Raw genomic sequence first — 11,714 nt, 5'->3', positions numbered from 1 at the left:
AATAACGTTCAGCTGCATTTCCTTTCCCTGCGTCTCTCACATACACGCACGCGCCACACACACACCCTCCCATGAGTGTTCGACATTGAAAGGAAGTTTGCGAAAGGTTGGCATCTTGTGAACACCTTTACACAATCACACATTAAAAAGTGGTATAAAAATATTTTTAATTCAGAATATACTTTTGTCAGTGTGTCAATGTCGACCCGAGAAGCGATTGCTACTTTAGAAAGTTAACTAGTCGCAAGTTTGAGGTAAAATGCAGTTGGGTTGTCGATGTCAAAACACTACAAGCTGTGATTCAAATATTAAATAATGTTATGTAATTTACTCTTACACTGAATGTTTGCTGCTTCAGTCCAGATGAGTGTGTTTGTGTGTGTGTCAGATGAGTAGGCTATTGTATAGGGTACATTTAGTATAGGGTGTGAAAATTGCTGTGGTATTTGTAGCCTATAGGTTTAGCTCAATTTAGGTTTAGCTGTATATTTGTATTTTAGCTCAAAAATAGGTTGAATACATGCGGTTCTGTGTAATTAAATAGCCTTCTGTGGACAATTTATAGAGAGGAATTAGATATAGTATGCTATTACTTTATCATACATTTACATGAGCGGACAGATTTTTAAGTCATTTAAGTCATTGCTTATAGTAACTCATCAGGAGCAAAGTCTGGCCTAAGTAAATTCCCCCATGCAGCTTTGATGTGTCTAAAAGCTAACATTATAGTAACTTTTCTTAAACAGAGTAGAAATGGAAGAAGAGGATATGTCTGTCACGTTTTACTTGTTAACATCTTGGTTTCTTGACTGGTTGTTGACATTAGTGTAGCTCTAGATGTGAGAGTGCAAAGATTTTGCAAACGCAAATTACAAATACCCTGCCCTGTCTTCCAATCCTAGTGACGTCCCTGGCAATAACTCAAATCAAATTACATATGTTACATATTCACATAAAGTAAGTTTAGATAAAACTCACATTAAATCATACAAACACATTAATAATAAACTCAAAACTTCACATAAAGTGAATAGGCTAACGTACTTCATAGAACTTCGTCACACAATTCCCTGCAACTCATTTACCAATTGATATTAAACCATCGTTTCTCTCACTTCAAACATAAACATACAAAAAAACATTAACACTAGACAAATCCGTGTCTATGGTTGTCTTATATCAGATATTTGGTCTCAAAACAACGATGATCAGACACATTTACCCACAGGAGCTCTGCTCTAACGACCTGCTCAAAATGGAGGATTCAGCTCTCGCGCTGCACGCGAGGCGCGAGCACGTTCTAGAAGAGCAGGCTTAAAGGGGCAGTACTCTATTTTCACATAACCTGACGAAACCAAATGAAAAACCTCAAAAATAAATTAAACACATACAAAAACAATTTATTTTTGTTTCTTTCTTTTCAGAAATACTTTTCTTCTTGTTTAGCAACCAAATAAATTATACATTTAAATAAAATCAAAATAAATGAATTAAAGAACTACTGTGTGTATATTGAATCTCTTGTAACTATGTAGCTAAAATCACCTGTGCTACACTTACATTTTTTTAAACCTAGCAATTTCTGTAAACTCAAGTAACTTGGCAATAGAGCATGAGGGAAAAAAACAAGTTGCCCTAACTTGATAAAATATGTTGAACCAGCATCTTTTTTAGTTCTCTTAAGTAATGTTTTCCAGTCCACATTACTTGCTACAGAAAGTTGAGTCAACAAATCGCAAGTTGTATCAATTATGTATTCCATGTTGAGCCAACTTGATTCACAGTTGTAGGAACTTGATCAAATAAATTCAACCAACATCTCAAAGTTGTCTCAAAAACTGTTTTCAGTTCCAACTAACTTGATACAGGTAGTGTTGTTTTTGGCGGCCTGTTTTAATTTTAGTTTTAGTCTAGTCTTTGTGTCAAGCTGTCATTTTAGTTTTTATTAGTTTTAGTCATAGTCATACTCTTTTTAGTCTAGTCAAGTTTTAGTCGACTAAATGTCTGAGCATTTTAGTCTTATTTTAGTCAGAATTATCTATGACTATTTTCGTCTAGTTTTAGTCGACGATAACTGATGACATTTTAGTCAAGTTTTAGTCAATGAAAATTGTATTTTAGTCTCTTTTTAGTAATGCAATTCTATTTAACCCAGTCAATATAGTATAAGTACATATTATAGACAAAACCAAAATCTTCTTTTAGCCAAACCCATTTCAAACAATGTTATCTTATTATATTATTGTCACCTTATAGACTCAAGAATACATCCATTCCAGACACGGAAGACGCTCTGATTTGAAGTTACAACATATTTATTTTACCAACTAAACATGTTAGAAGTACACACACGCATACATTTAAATAAAATAAATAAAAACATTGAGATGTCTCTTAAGGTTCGTGGTGTTTTTTCCTGTGAATTTTTTTTTGGCCATATTTCTCCCCATCTTTTTCCACAACACCCATTTTATTTTCCACTTCAATGTAATAAAAGTTTTTCCAAATGTCTTAAGAATAAATGCATATTTTATTTAATTTAATAATAGGAAAATAGTATCCAAATTATTATTTAATTCTTTAAATCTGTTTAAAATTAGGCCCACATTATAGTTAAAATGTTTTTCTGTCTTGTATTTTATCTCAAAATAAAGGATGTAATCTTATTCCACATGGAAATGAGCGGAAATAAGTGAATACAGCCTCTTATTCGCTTATGAGGTAATCAGGGGCGTAGGAACGACTTTGACGTTGGGGGGGGGGGGGGGGGACATTTTGGCCACTATGAATCAACGTCCATCCCACCATAATAGTAACATACAGTATGGTGACATGGTACAACATGTATGTTTTGCTCATGTGATAATGTAACGGGAAAACAACATTCTGCATATTGAAATGTGCAGTAAGTGCTCATTTATTTCAGCCCCATTTCCTTTAAAAAATCAATGTTGCACTAGGTACACAAAATACTTCCCCTCAGCGTCTTTTTGACAAAAATGTCCTCATTGGAACCCATTAAAACTGCAATTTTTAATCCCATTGCCATTTAACTATAAAATTATGCAATCTTTGTTAATAGGCTTTTATTCTGTTGGCAGAAAATAGGCTAAAACAAACTTGCCCTCCAATAGAATAGATATAGACAAAACAGCATATTAATAGCCTAATAGAGATTGAACAGACTACTCCAAACTGCGATTATTCTGGTTAAAAAAAATTGTTGTTGTTTTTTTACAAATAAAAAATGTATGCATATAACATTTTATATATTAATGTTTATATATTAATGAGACTAATAATAATTATTATATTTGATAAATACAAATATTTAACAAAATTTGAAATATTACTATTACAATAACATTTTCATTATTTAAAAAAAATTAAATAGAGCATTTAAGAATACATAAACAATATAATAATATTAATAATAATAACATTTATATTTTACAGAAAACTGCTGGGTTACCTGTTAATATGCAGACAGCATATGACTAAAAATCATTAGAAAGGTCTAAGGATTTAATGTAAAAAATAAATGAAATTCTGTGCTTTTTATCTGTGATATCAATTTCTTAAAGTCTATGTATTTAATATGCAATATGAGCCTCTTATGCATCCACTGTGGGGGAAAAAAACTGTACATTGGAGAAAAACATGGATTGTCATATAGATTTATTTAGAGATGAGTATTATTTTTCTTATTTGTTACCCAAACTTTTAATTCATACTGGAAGCCAGAGGGCGCCCTTGAGCAGAAACTCCACATTAACCTCAGAGAAGTAATCGTTAGCCCCAATGTGAAGCTAGCGATGTAGGATAAACAGAAGATAGAAACGCTTTGACTGATGAAATAAACAAGACAATCAACACGACTGCATCAAGATCTGGTGTATTTGAGTTCTTCAAGCCTTCACTATTTTCATAATAATAAGGTATGCAGTGCTGATTGAGTGCAGACTTTATCACTGTATAGAATAATATAAAACAATGCATGTCTGCCTCATTCTGTCCAAAAAAATACAACGTTCTTAAACGTAGACGTATTTTGCGGGCAGGTAATTGCCTATATCACGGGATTTGTAGTTTTATCACCGCATATGTGTACCAACACCAATATCCCCCAGAATTTCTACAACACCCCGAACGAACGCTCTGAGGGCAGTGTAGCAAACACTCTAGAGCTCCGCTTTGTAGTCTATGATTCGACTCCATTTTGCTACTGTGTAACGTTAAAGGGGTGGTAAAACACATTCTTTTGAAGGCTTGACTGTGTTTGTGGGGTGCACTGTAACATGTGTTCATGCTTCGTTTTAAAAAAAAAAGCCTTATTTTTCATATATTTGACCTTTATTCTACACTGCTCTGTCCCTCCTTGTAAAACGGTCTGATGCTTTCCGGGTTGTATGAAGCCAGTCCCTCAAAAATACGCAGTGGGCTCTGATTGGTTAGCTGGCCTAGTGTGTTCTGATTCGCTAACCGCAGTGCACCGTTGTCGGAAACGTCACGCCCCTTACCTTACCTGGAGACTGTGCTTTGGTCGGCGTCAATAAAACCATATGAGAACATTTGAGTGAAGATGATCGAGCAGAACCTGTTCAGTCCTCAAGTGTAAAGACTGCGGATCTATAATGATCGCTACTGAATGGCACTTTAACTTTTGTATTTTTAGAACGATTATAGCCAAATATCTGTCACAAGAACTATTAACCCAAAACGAACACAAAGCACTGGCTTTACTATAGTAGCCAAATCACACACAGAACCATGTTTAGCATGCCTGAAGATAAACAATACATAAAAGCTCTAATCAAAGAATCATTTACACTAATGTCAGGTTCGCTGTTGAGATTTTAACGTTAGTGTTTGTAATGTTAGGTGTTCGTCGGATAACGTTAAGTATGAATAAGCATTTAACAGACTGGTTTGCAGAACAGCGTTGTCATCTGTTTACTTCCTTGCTACAACCTATTACAGGAAAACACATCGATGAAATATAAATCAGACTTACAGGTTGTGGCCCGTGAACAGCTTCTGTTTGTAAATCCAGCTTTCAGGACAGACGTTGTGCATATCCTGTATTGAACTCGCGAAGTTTGTGGAAGTTTGTGTTGTCCTCCGTGAAATGTGCAGCGCGCGCGTCGTGCATCCGCGCACCGGCAGTGTTTTTTTCACGCAGCTGACGTTGTGCAAATCTGGCATTGAACTCGCGAAGTTTGTGTTGTCCTCCGTGAAATGTGCAGCGCGCGCGTCGTGCATCCACGCACCGGCAGTGTTTTTTTCACGCAGCTGACGTTGTGCAAATCCGGCATTGAAATCGCGAAGATGTGCTGCAGGAGCCCTGCGCGCCTGTTCCCCGCTGACTCAAACACACGTGCATATAACATGCTGTGTGTTAAACGCTCTGCAACGCACCCCCGTCCCAAGGAAGGCTGAACAGAGCAAGTACCCCAGACCTGCAATCCGGATGGAAATAACAGCGTTTCCTCGTTATCGCGGCAACAACACTCCAGCCTAACTAACTTATACCACAACAGCGCCGCGATACAAAATGGCCTCACCCTCCCTTATTTAATATTCTCGGAGGAGGGGTTTATGTAAATATTGAGCCTGGTGATGTCAGCAAGCCCTGGAGGAATGTGTGTAGTCGCCTACTGGCCGTTTGCTGTAGTCCTTAGAAACTGATTTCTTTAAAAGCAAATATCTCCCTTTGCTTTAAACTTTGAACGTTGTAACTTTGCAGATGTTGTTTATGCTCAAGCAGCAACATTACACGCTAGCTAAAGTTAGAATAGTGAAATCGTGGTTTTTCCACCCCTTTAATAACTTTCTGCGGCCAGTGTTTTTGGAAATGAACAAGGATAAAACCCATTTTTTTTAGACCTAACTGAATGAAATTTAAGACCTCGGATGGAAATCAGGCCGTTTTTAAGACATTTTAAAGCCTTAAATTAAAAAAAATTATAATTTTAGACATTTTTGAGACCCCGCGGGAACCCTGTAATTTCAACCGCTTGACCGAGACTAATTTATCTCATACAAAGTCGAGTCGTATTCCATTTAAAAGCTGGTGCGCACCGGTAACGTATTTGTATGTGTAATGTTAACTTCTCTCTGCCAATCAGATGCTCCGAGTCCGACTATAGGTGAAAAGTGAAGAATATGAAGCTGGTGGGTGAATGGTGATTATTCAAATATTGTAGCATGAAATGGGACATATCACTCTGGCTTTGACTTGCTGGCAAAACCGAATATCATCTTTGTCGCACTTTCAAAATAAAAGTTTCAAATGTACAGTTTTTGTCCCTGAGGTATAGGCTAATTTTTGGGTGGGACACATGCAGCATTTTCAAATATTGAGGGGGACACGTCCCCCCCATCCCCCCCGGTTCCTACGCCAATGGAGGTAATCATAATGATGCGGTTATTTTAACATATCTAATTGCTGCCGTTATAACGGCACATTTCAAATGTTTGCGTGCTTTTCTTTCTTTTTTGGAGCGGTGATGAAATATCTTGCTCTTGTAAATACTTGCCAGTATTTCAGTAATACAAGTCTAGATCTTTCAAATGCATCCAAATAACAGCGAAACACAACCGCACGGTGCTCTGCAGGGGCCAAAAAGGATATAAACAGTGAATTCTGAAGTGATATATTATTGAAAACTCAGAGATGTGGATTCAGACTGCACCACACGACCTTGGTGTTTGTCAAGCAGTAAGTTAGGTCATTCGGTCGGAGATTTTTACACGGGTGGTGGGAGAAAAACACTGATATTCTGGATTAAGACGACAATAAAATCACTGACTAGCCTCTGTAAATGATAAAGACACCTTACGACCGCTGGACAAACAATTACCGTCCGAATAGTGCTTATGAACCCCGACTGCCCGCCCATCGGTCTCGTTCACTCACCGGAGCTAAATCTTCTAAAATGCCGCGCGAGTGGGGTTTGAAGAGAGTGATGTGGCCTGCGTCTGCGCAGTGAGACCTGATGCAGCCCCTGAATGAGACGCACAGAAATACTGCAAAATAATAATAAAAACGTGACTTTTCGTCTCGTCTCATTTTCGTCAACGAAAATGAAGAGACATTTTAGCATAGTTTTTATTTTGTGAACCACATTTAGTCTCGTTTTTATTCGTCATTGTCACATGACCAGCATTTACGTTGCGTCTCGTCTCGTTTTCGTCACATTATAAAGCAGGGTTCTTGCAGGTTTCAGAAAGTCAAATTTAAGACCTTTTTAAGACATTTTAAGACCATAAAGATTGAAATTTAAGACCTATACGACGCATTACCAAAATTATTTAAATCAAAGAAATAATAAAAAAAGCAATGACATTAGTAACCCTCCACAGCCAACAACGTGCCAAATGCCCAAAACCTTAGGCCCAAAATGAAAATAGGCTAAAACAAACTTGCCTAATAGAACTTGCCAAATAGAATACAAAACAGCATATTAATAGCCTAATAGAGATTGAACAGGGGATGCTCTAGGGAGATAGGATAAACTAGGGATGCACGATTTGGGGTAGATATCTAATAGCGATTATCCTGGTTAAAATGCTTCTTTTTTTTTTACAAATGAAAAGTGTATGCATATAACATTTTATATATGAATGTTTATATATTAACGAGACTAATAATAATGATTATATTCCAAAAATACAAATATTTAACACAATTTGAAATATTACTATTACAATAACATTTTAATTATTAAAAAATTAAAAATAGAGTATTTAAGAATAAATATAACAATATAATAATAATACTAATTAAAGCTGCGAGCAGCGATGACGGGCCCAAGCCGGTGGCACCGCCACGCCGGTGGCATCAGCTTAACTGTGCACGGCAGGCAATATGCATTTAAACAGGAGAATATTTTAGAATCGCTCGAATATGCCACATTTACCGCAGCAACTGGTGCCACTATCACCACAAGCCAAACCCATGATGTAATTTAAATCTAGATTAATTTTAATGTCATAGGATAAAATAAATAAAAGTTATATTTTCCTGCTCAAAATTTTGTAAGTCCAGAAGGCCAGTATTTAATTCAAGGTGTTTGTAGTTCTTTTTTACTTATTCACACTAAAGTGATAGTTTTTTGTGATAGTCTATGATACGAAAGGGGTAAATTATCATTCAGAGAGAGAAAGGCACACACACAAACTCACAGGGTGAGAGAGACACCCCCCCCCCCCACACCACACACACGTGCGCGCACACACTCAAACACACACACACCCAGGGTGAGCCTGAGAGTGAGGGGGGAGGGGAAGGACTGAGAGAGAGGCACTCTGCACATTGAACAAGGTTCACAAGATTTTAACAACAAAAAGAAATAAAATCTAAATGGTGGGAGAAAGTTTTTTTTATTTCACTCTCTGAAAAAAATATGTTGAATATATTTGAAATCAATATGTGTGGTCCAATATAAAAAATAAATAGAGAAAGTCACACACGCACGCACGCACGCACGCACGCACGCACGCACGCACGCACGCACGCACGCACGCACGCACGCACGCACACACACACACACACACACACACACACACACACACATACTCACAGGGTGAGAGAGAGACCCCCCCCCCCTCCACACACACACACACACACACACACACACACACACACACACACACACACACACACACACACACACACACACAGAGAGAGTGATAGAGAGGGGGAAGGGGAAAGACAGGCAGAGGGCATTCCATAGACTTAATGGTTTTTATACTGTACAAACTGTAAATTCTATCCCCCTACACTACCCCTAAGCCTACATATCACACACACACACACACACACACACACACACACACACACACACACACACACACACACACACACACACACACACACTACCCCTAAACCTACCATCACAGAAAACATTCTGCATTTTTACATTTTTATTAAAACATTGTTTAGTATGCTTTTAAAGCTATTTTGATTTACGGGGACACATGAAATGTCTTCATAAACCATGATTATGTTGTAATAAACACCCCTCCAACACACCCATTTCTGAGGCTTTGCCCATTTCCACTGACTGACATCTCTGATGTGTGTGTTGAGTTTCAAGCAATTTCAAGCATGCTAAGAGCCTCAAAAACAGCCAAAAGATGATTAAACTTTGACACACTGCCATGGCAACAGTATGTAAAATATCAGGAATCCATTCGTATGTCTACATCTGCCATGTTTTGTCATTATACTGATGAAGTTTGAAGTAAATCGGTTGAAAACAAGACAGTTATTTAGCATTTTTGAAAGTGACACACTTCCTGCTGCCAGTTGGTGGACACACAAACACACACACACACACACACACACACACACACACACACGTTTGTTTTTGTGAAATGTGAGGACATTCCATAGGCGTAATGGTTTTTATACCGTACAAACCGTATTTTCTATCCCCTTACACTGCCCCTAAACCTACCCATCACACACACACACACACACACACACACACACACACACACACACACACACACACACACACACACACACACTGCCCCTGCCCCTAAACCTAGCCCATCACAGGAGACTGTGCAGTTCACTTTCTGTGAAAAAAAAACTTGTTCTGTATGATTTATAAGCATTTTGAAAAGTGAGGACATGGGGAACGTCCTCATATTTCACCCTCTTTTTGTAACACCTATGTCATACCCATGTCATTATACACATTTGTGTCCTGATATTTCACAAAAACATGCCCACACACACACACACACACACACACACACACACACACACACACACACACACACACACACACACACACACACACACACACACACACACACACACACACACACACACACACACAGACACACAGACACACAGACACACAAACCCCTTAAAGCTATTTCATTTATGGGACACAGGAAATATTCTCATAAACCATGTTTTCATTGTAATTTGTAGTATATTTTTAAAGCTACTTGGTTACATTTTAATAATACATTATTTACTATGTTTTTAAAGATATTTTTATTATGTGGACACATGAAATGTCCTCATTAACCACTACGTTGTAATAACAGTGTAATACCCATGTCATTATACAAATTTGTGTCCCTAATAAATCACATAAACAAGCACACACACACACACACACACACACACACACATACACACACCCACACACACCCACACACACCCACACACACACACACACACACACACACACACACACACACACACACATACAGGTTAGCATGACTTATAAGGACAATTTCTTCAAACCAGAAAAAAAGGTGGTTTAGGGGGACTATGACTTCCTTTAAAACTCCTTAAGCTTCATGAGCACGTGCACGGGTTGAAGCGCTATTTTTAGCACGAGTGTAATGTTTGTTAATAGATTTAACGTAAAAAAACATCATTAATCTTGACAAACTATATATCATTCTAAAGGTCTAAATCTCAAGCATCGAGGACAGACCACTGTTTTTCAATGAAAAGCTTATAACGGCTGTATTTTTGCATGAATGTAAGCAATACACATCAAAACAATTGATAAGAAAAAAAGAGCACATACCGTAGTTTCCTAATAACGAGCCACACACGCATCCAGTGCTAAAAGTTTCCAGAATGAATGGAAAGGTGAGGGTCCACTGAATAACATCCCATAGAGCATTTTAATCCAACGAAACAATAACGGTGTAATATTGATGGTTAATCCTTTGTTTACATCGCATTTCCGCGGAGCGGAGTATCATACTAGACTGTTATGCAATAAAATAATGCACCAAAAACCGTCTCCCGGTAGCATAAAGTGGCATGGGTTTAAAGCTTAGAATGTTACGAACATATTACAACTAACCCCACTCAAAAACATGCAAAGATAGCCGCGATATAGTCAAAAATATCCAACCATAGCACTCGTTTTATCTGATGTCATGACGTGCTCATCCAATGATAATGTCTGTTTATCTGGAGCCAATAAAAGCATTGAATCGTCATGACTGACAGAAAATGTAGCCAATGAACACACGATTCCAACGAGACCTCTCATGTGTGTATTTGTCACATGGGCGTGAATATTTATTCATTTGAATGTGGCGCGCTCTCCCACGAGAGGCTGAGACAAGTCTGTGTGACTGTGACACACACACACACACCCCCCTCCCCGGCGTCATCTGACAGCTAAAGCTAACGGGCTAGTACAGACGGTCTCTTTGTAGTAACTGTTTGCTAATCTTACTAACTGGACGGAATTTATTATCCAATGGATCGTCAAAAGAAGTTTTTATTGTGCTGAAGATGCTTTATTTGAGCTCACTCGAAGCAGCTATGTGGAAAACCATTGAGGAGAGTGAAGACAGCGATGACGGTGCTTGTTGACAGAGAAGTTGATCCAATAACATACCGGTGAGTTGTAGTTGTTTATGTATATTGAGAATGTGTGTGAGAATGTATTTATTTTATTGTTTCTGTGTGCTAGAAAAAATGCAATATACCAGTATGCATTATACATATGCTGATATTTTGCATTTTTCCTAGCACACATGGGGAAAAAGTATAAATGATTTTTCCCCGTGTGTGTAAATAAAACATATATATATATAACACATGTAATTGTTTATATATATATATATATATATATATATATATATATATATATATATATATATATATATATATATATATATATATATATATATATATATATATATATATATATATA

The sequence above is a fragment of the Gobio gobio genome, assembly GCF_949357685.1.
Source record: "Gobio gobio genome assembly, chromosome: 13".
Classification (NCBI taxonomy): domain Eukaryota; kingdom Metazoa; phylum Chordata; class Actinopteri; order Cypriniformes; family Gobionidae; genus Gobio; species Gobio gobio.
The sequence above is the reverse complement of the archived record's forward strand: the minus strand, read 5'-3'. Positions refer to the sequence as shown.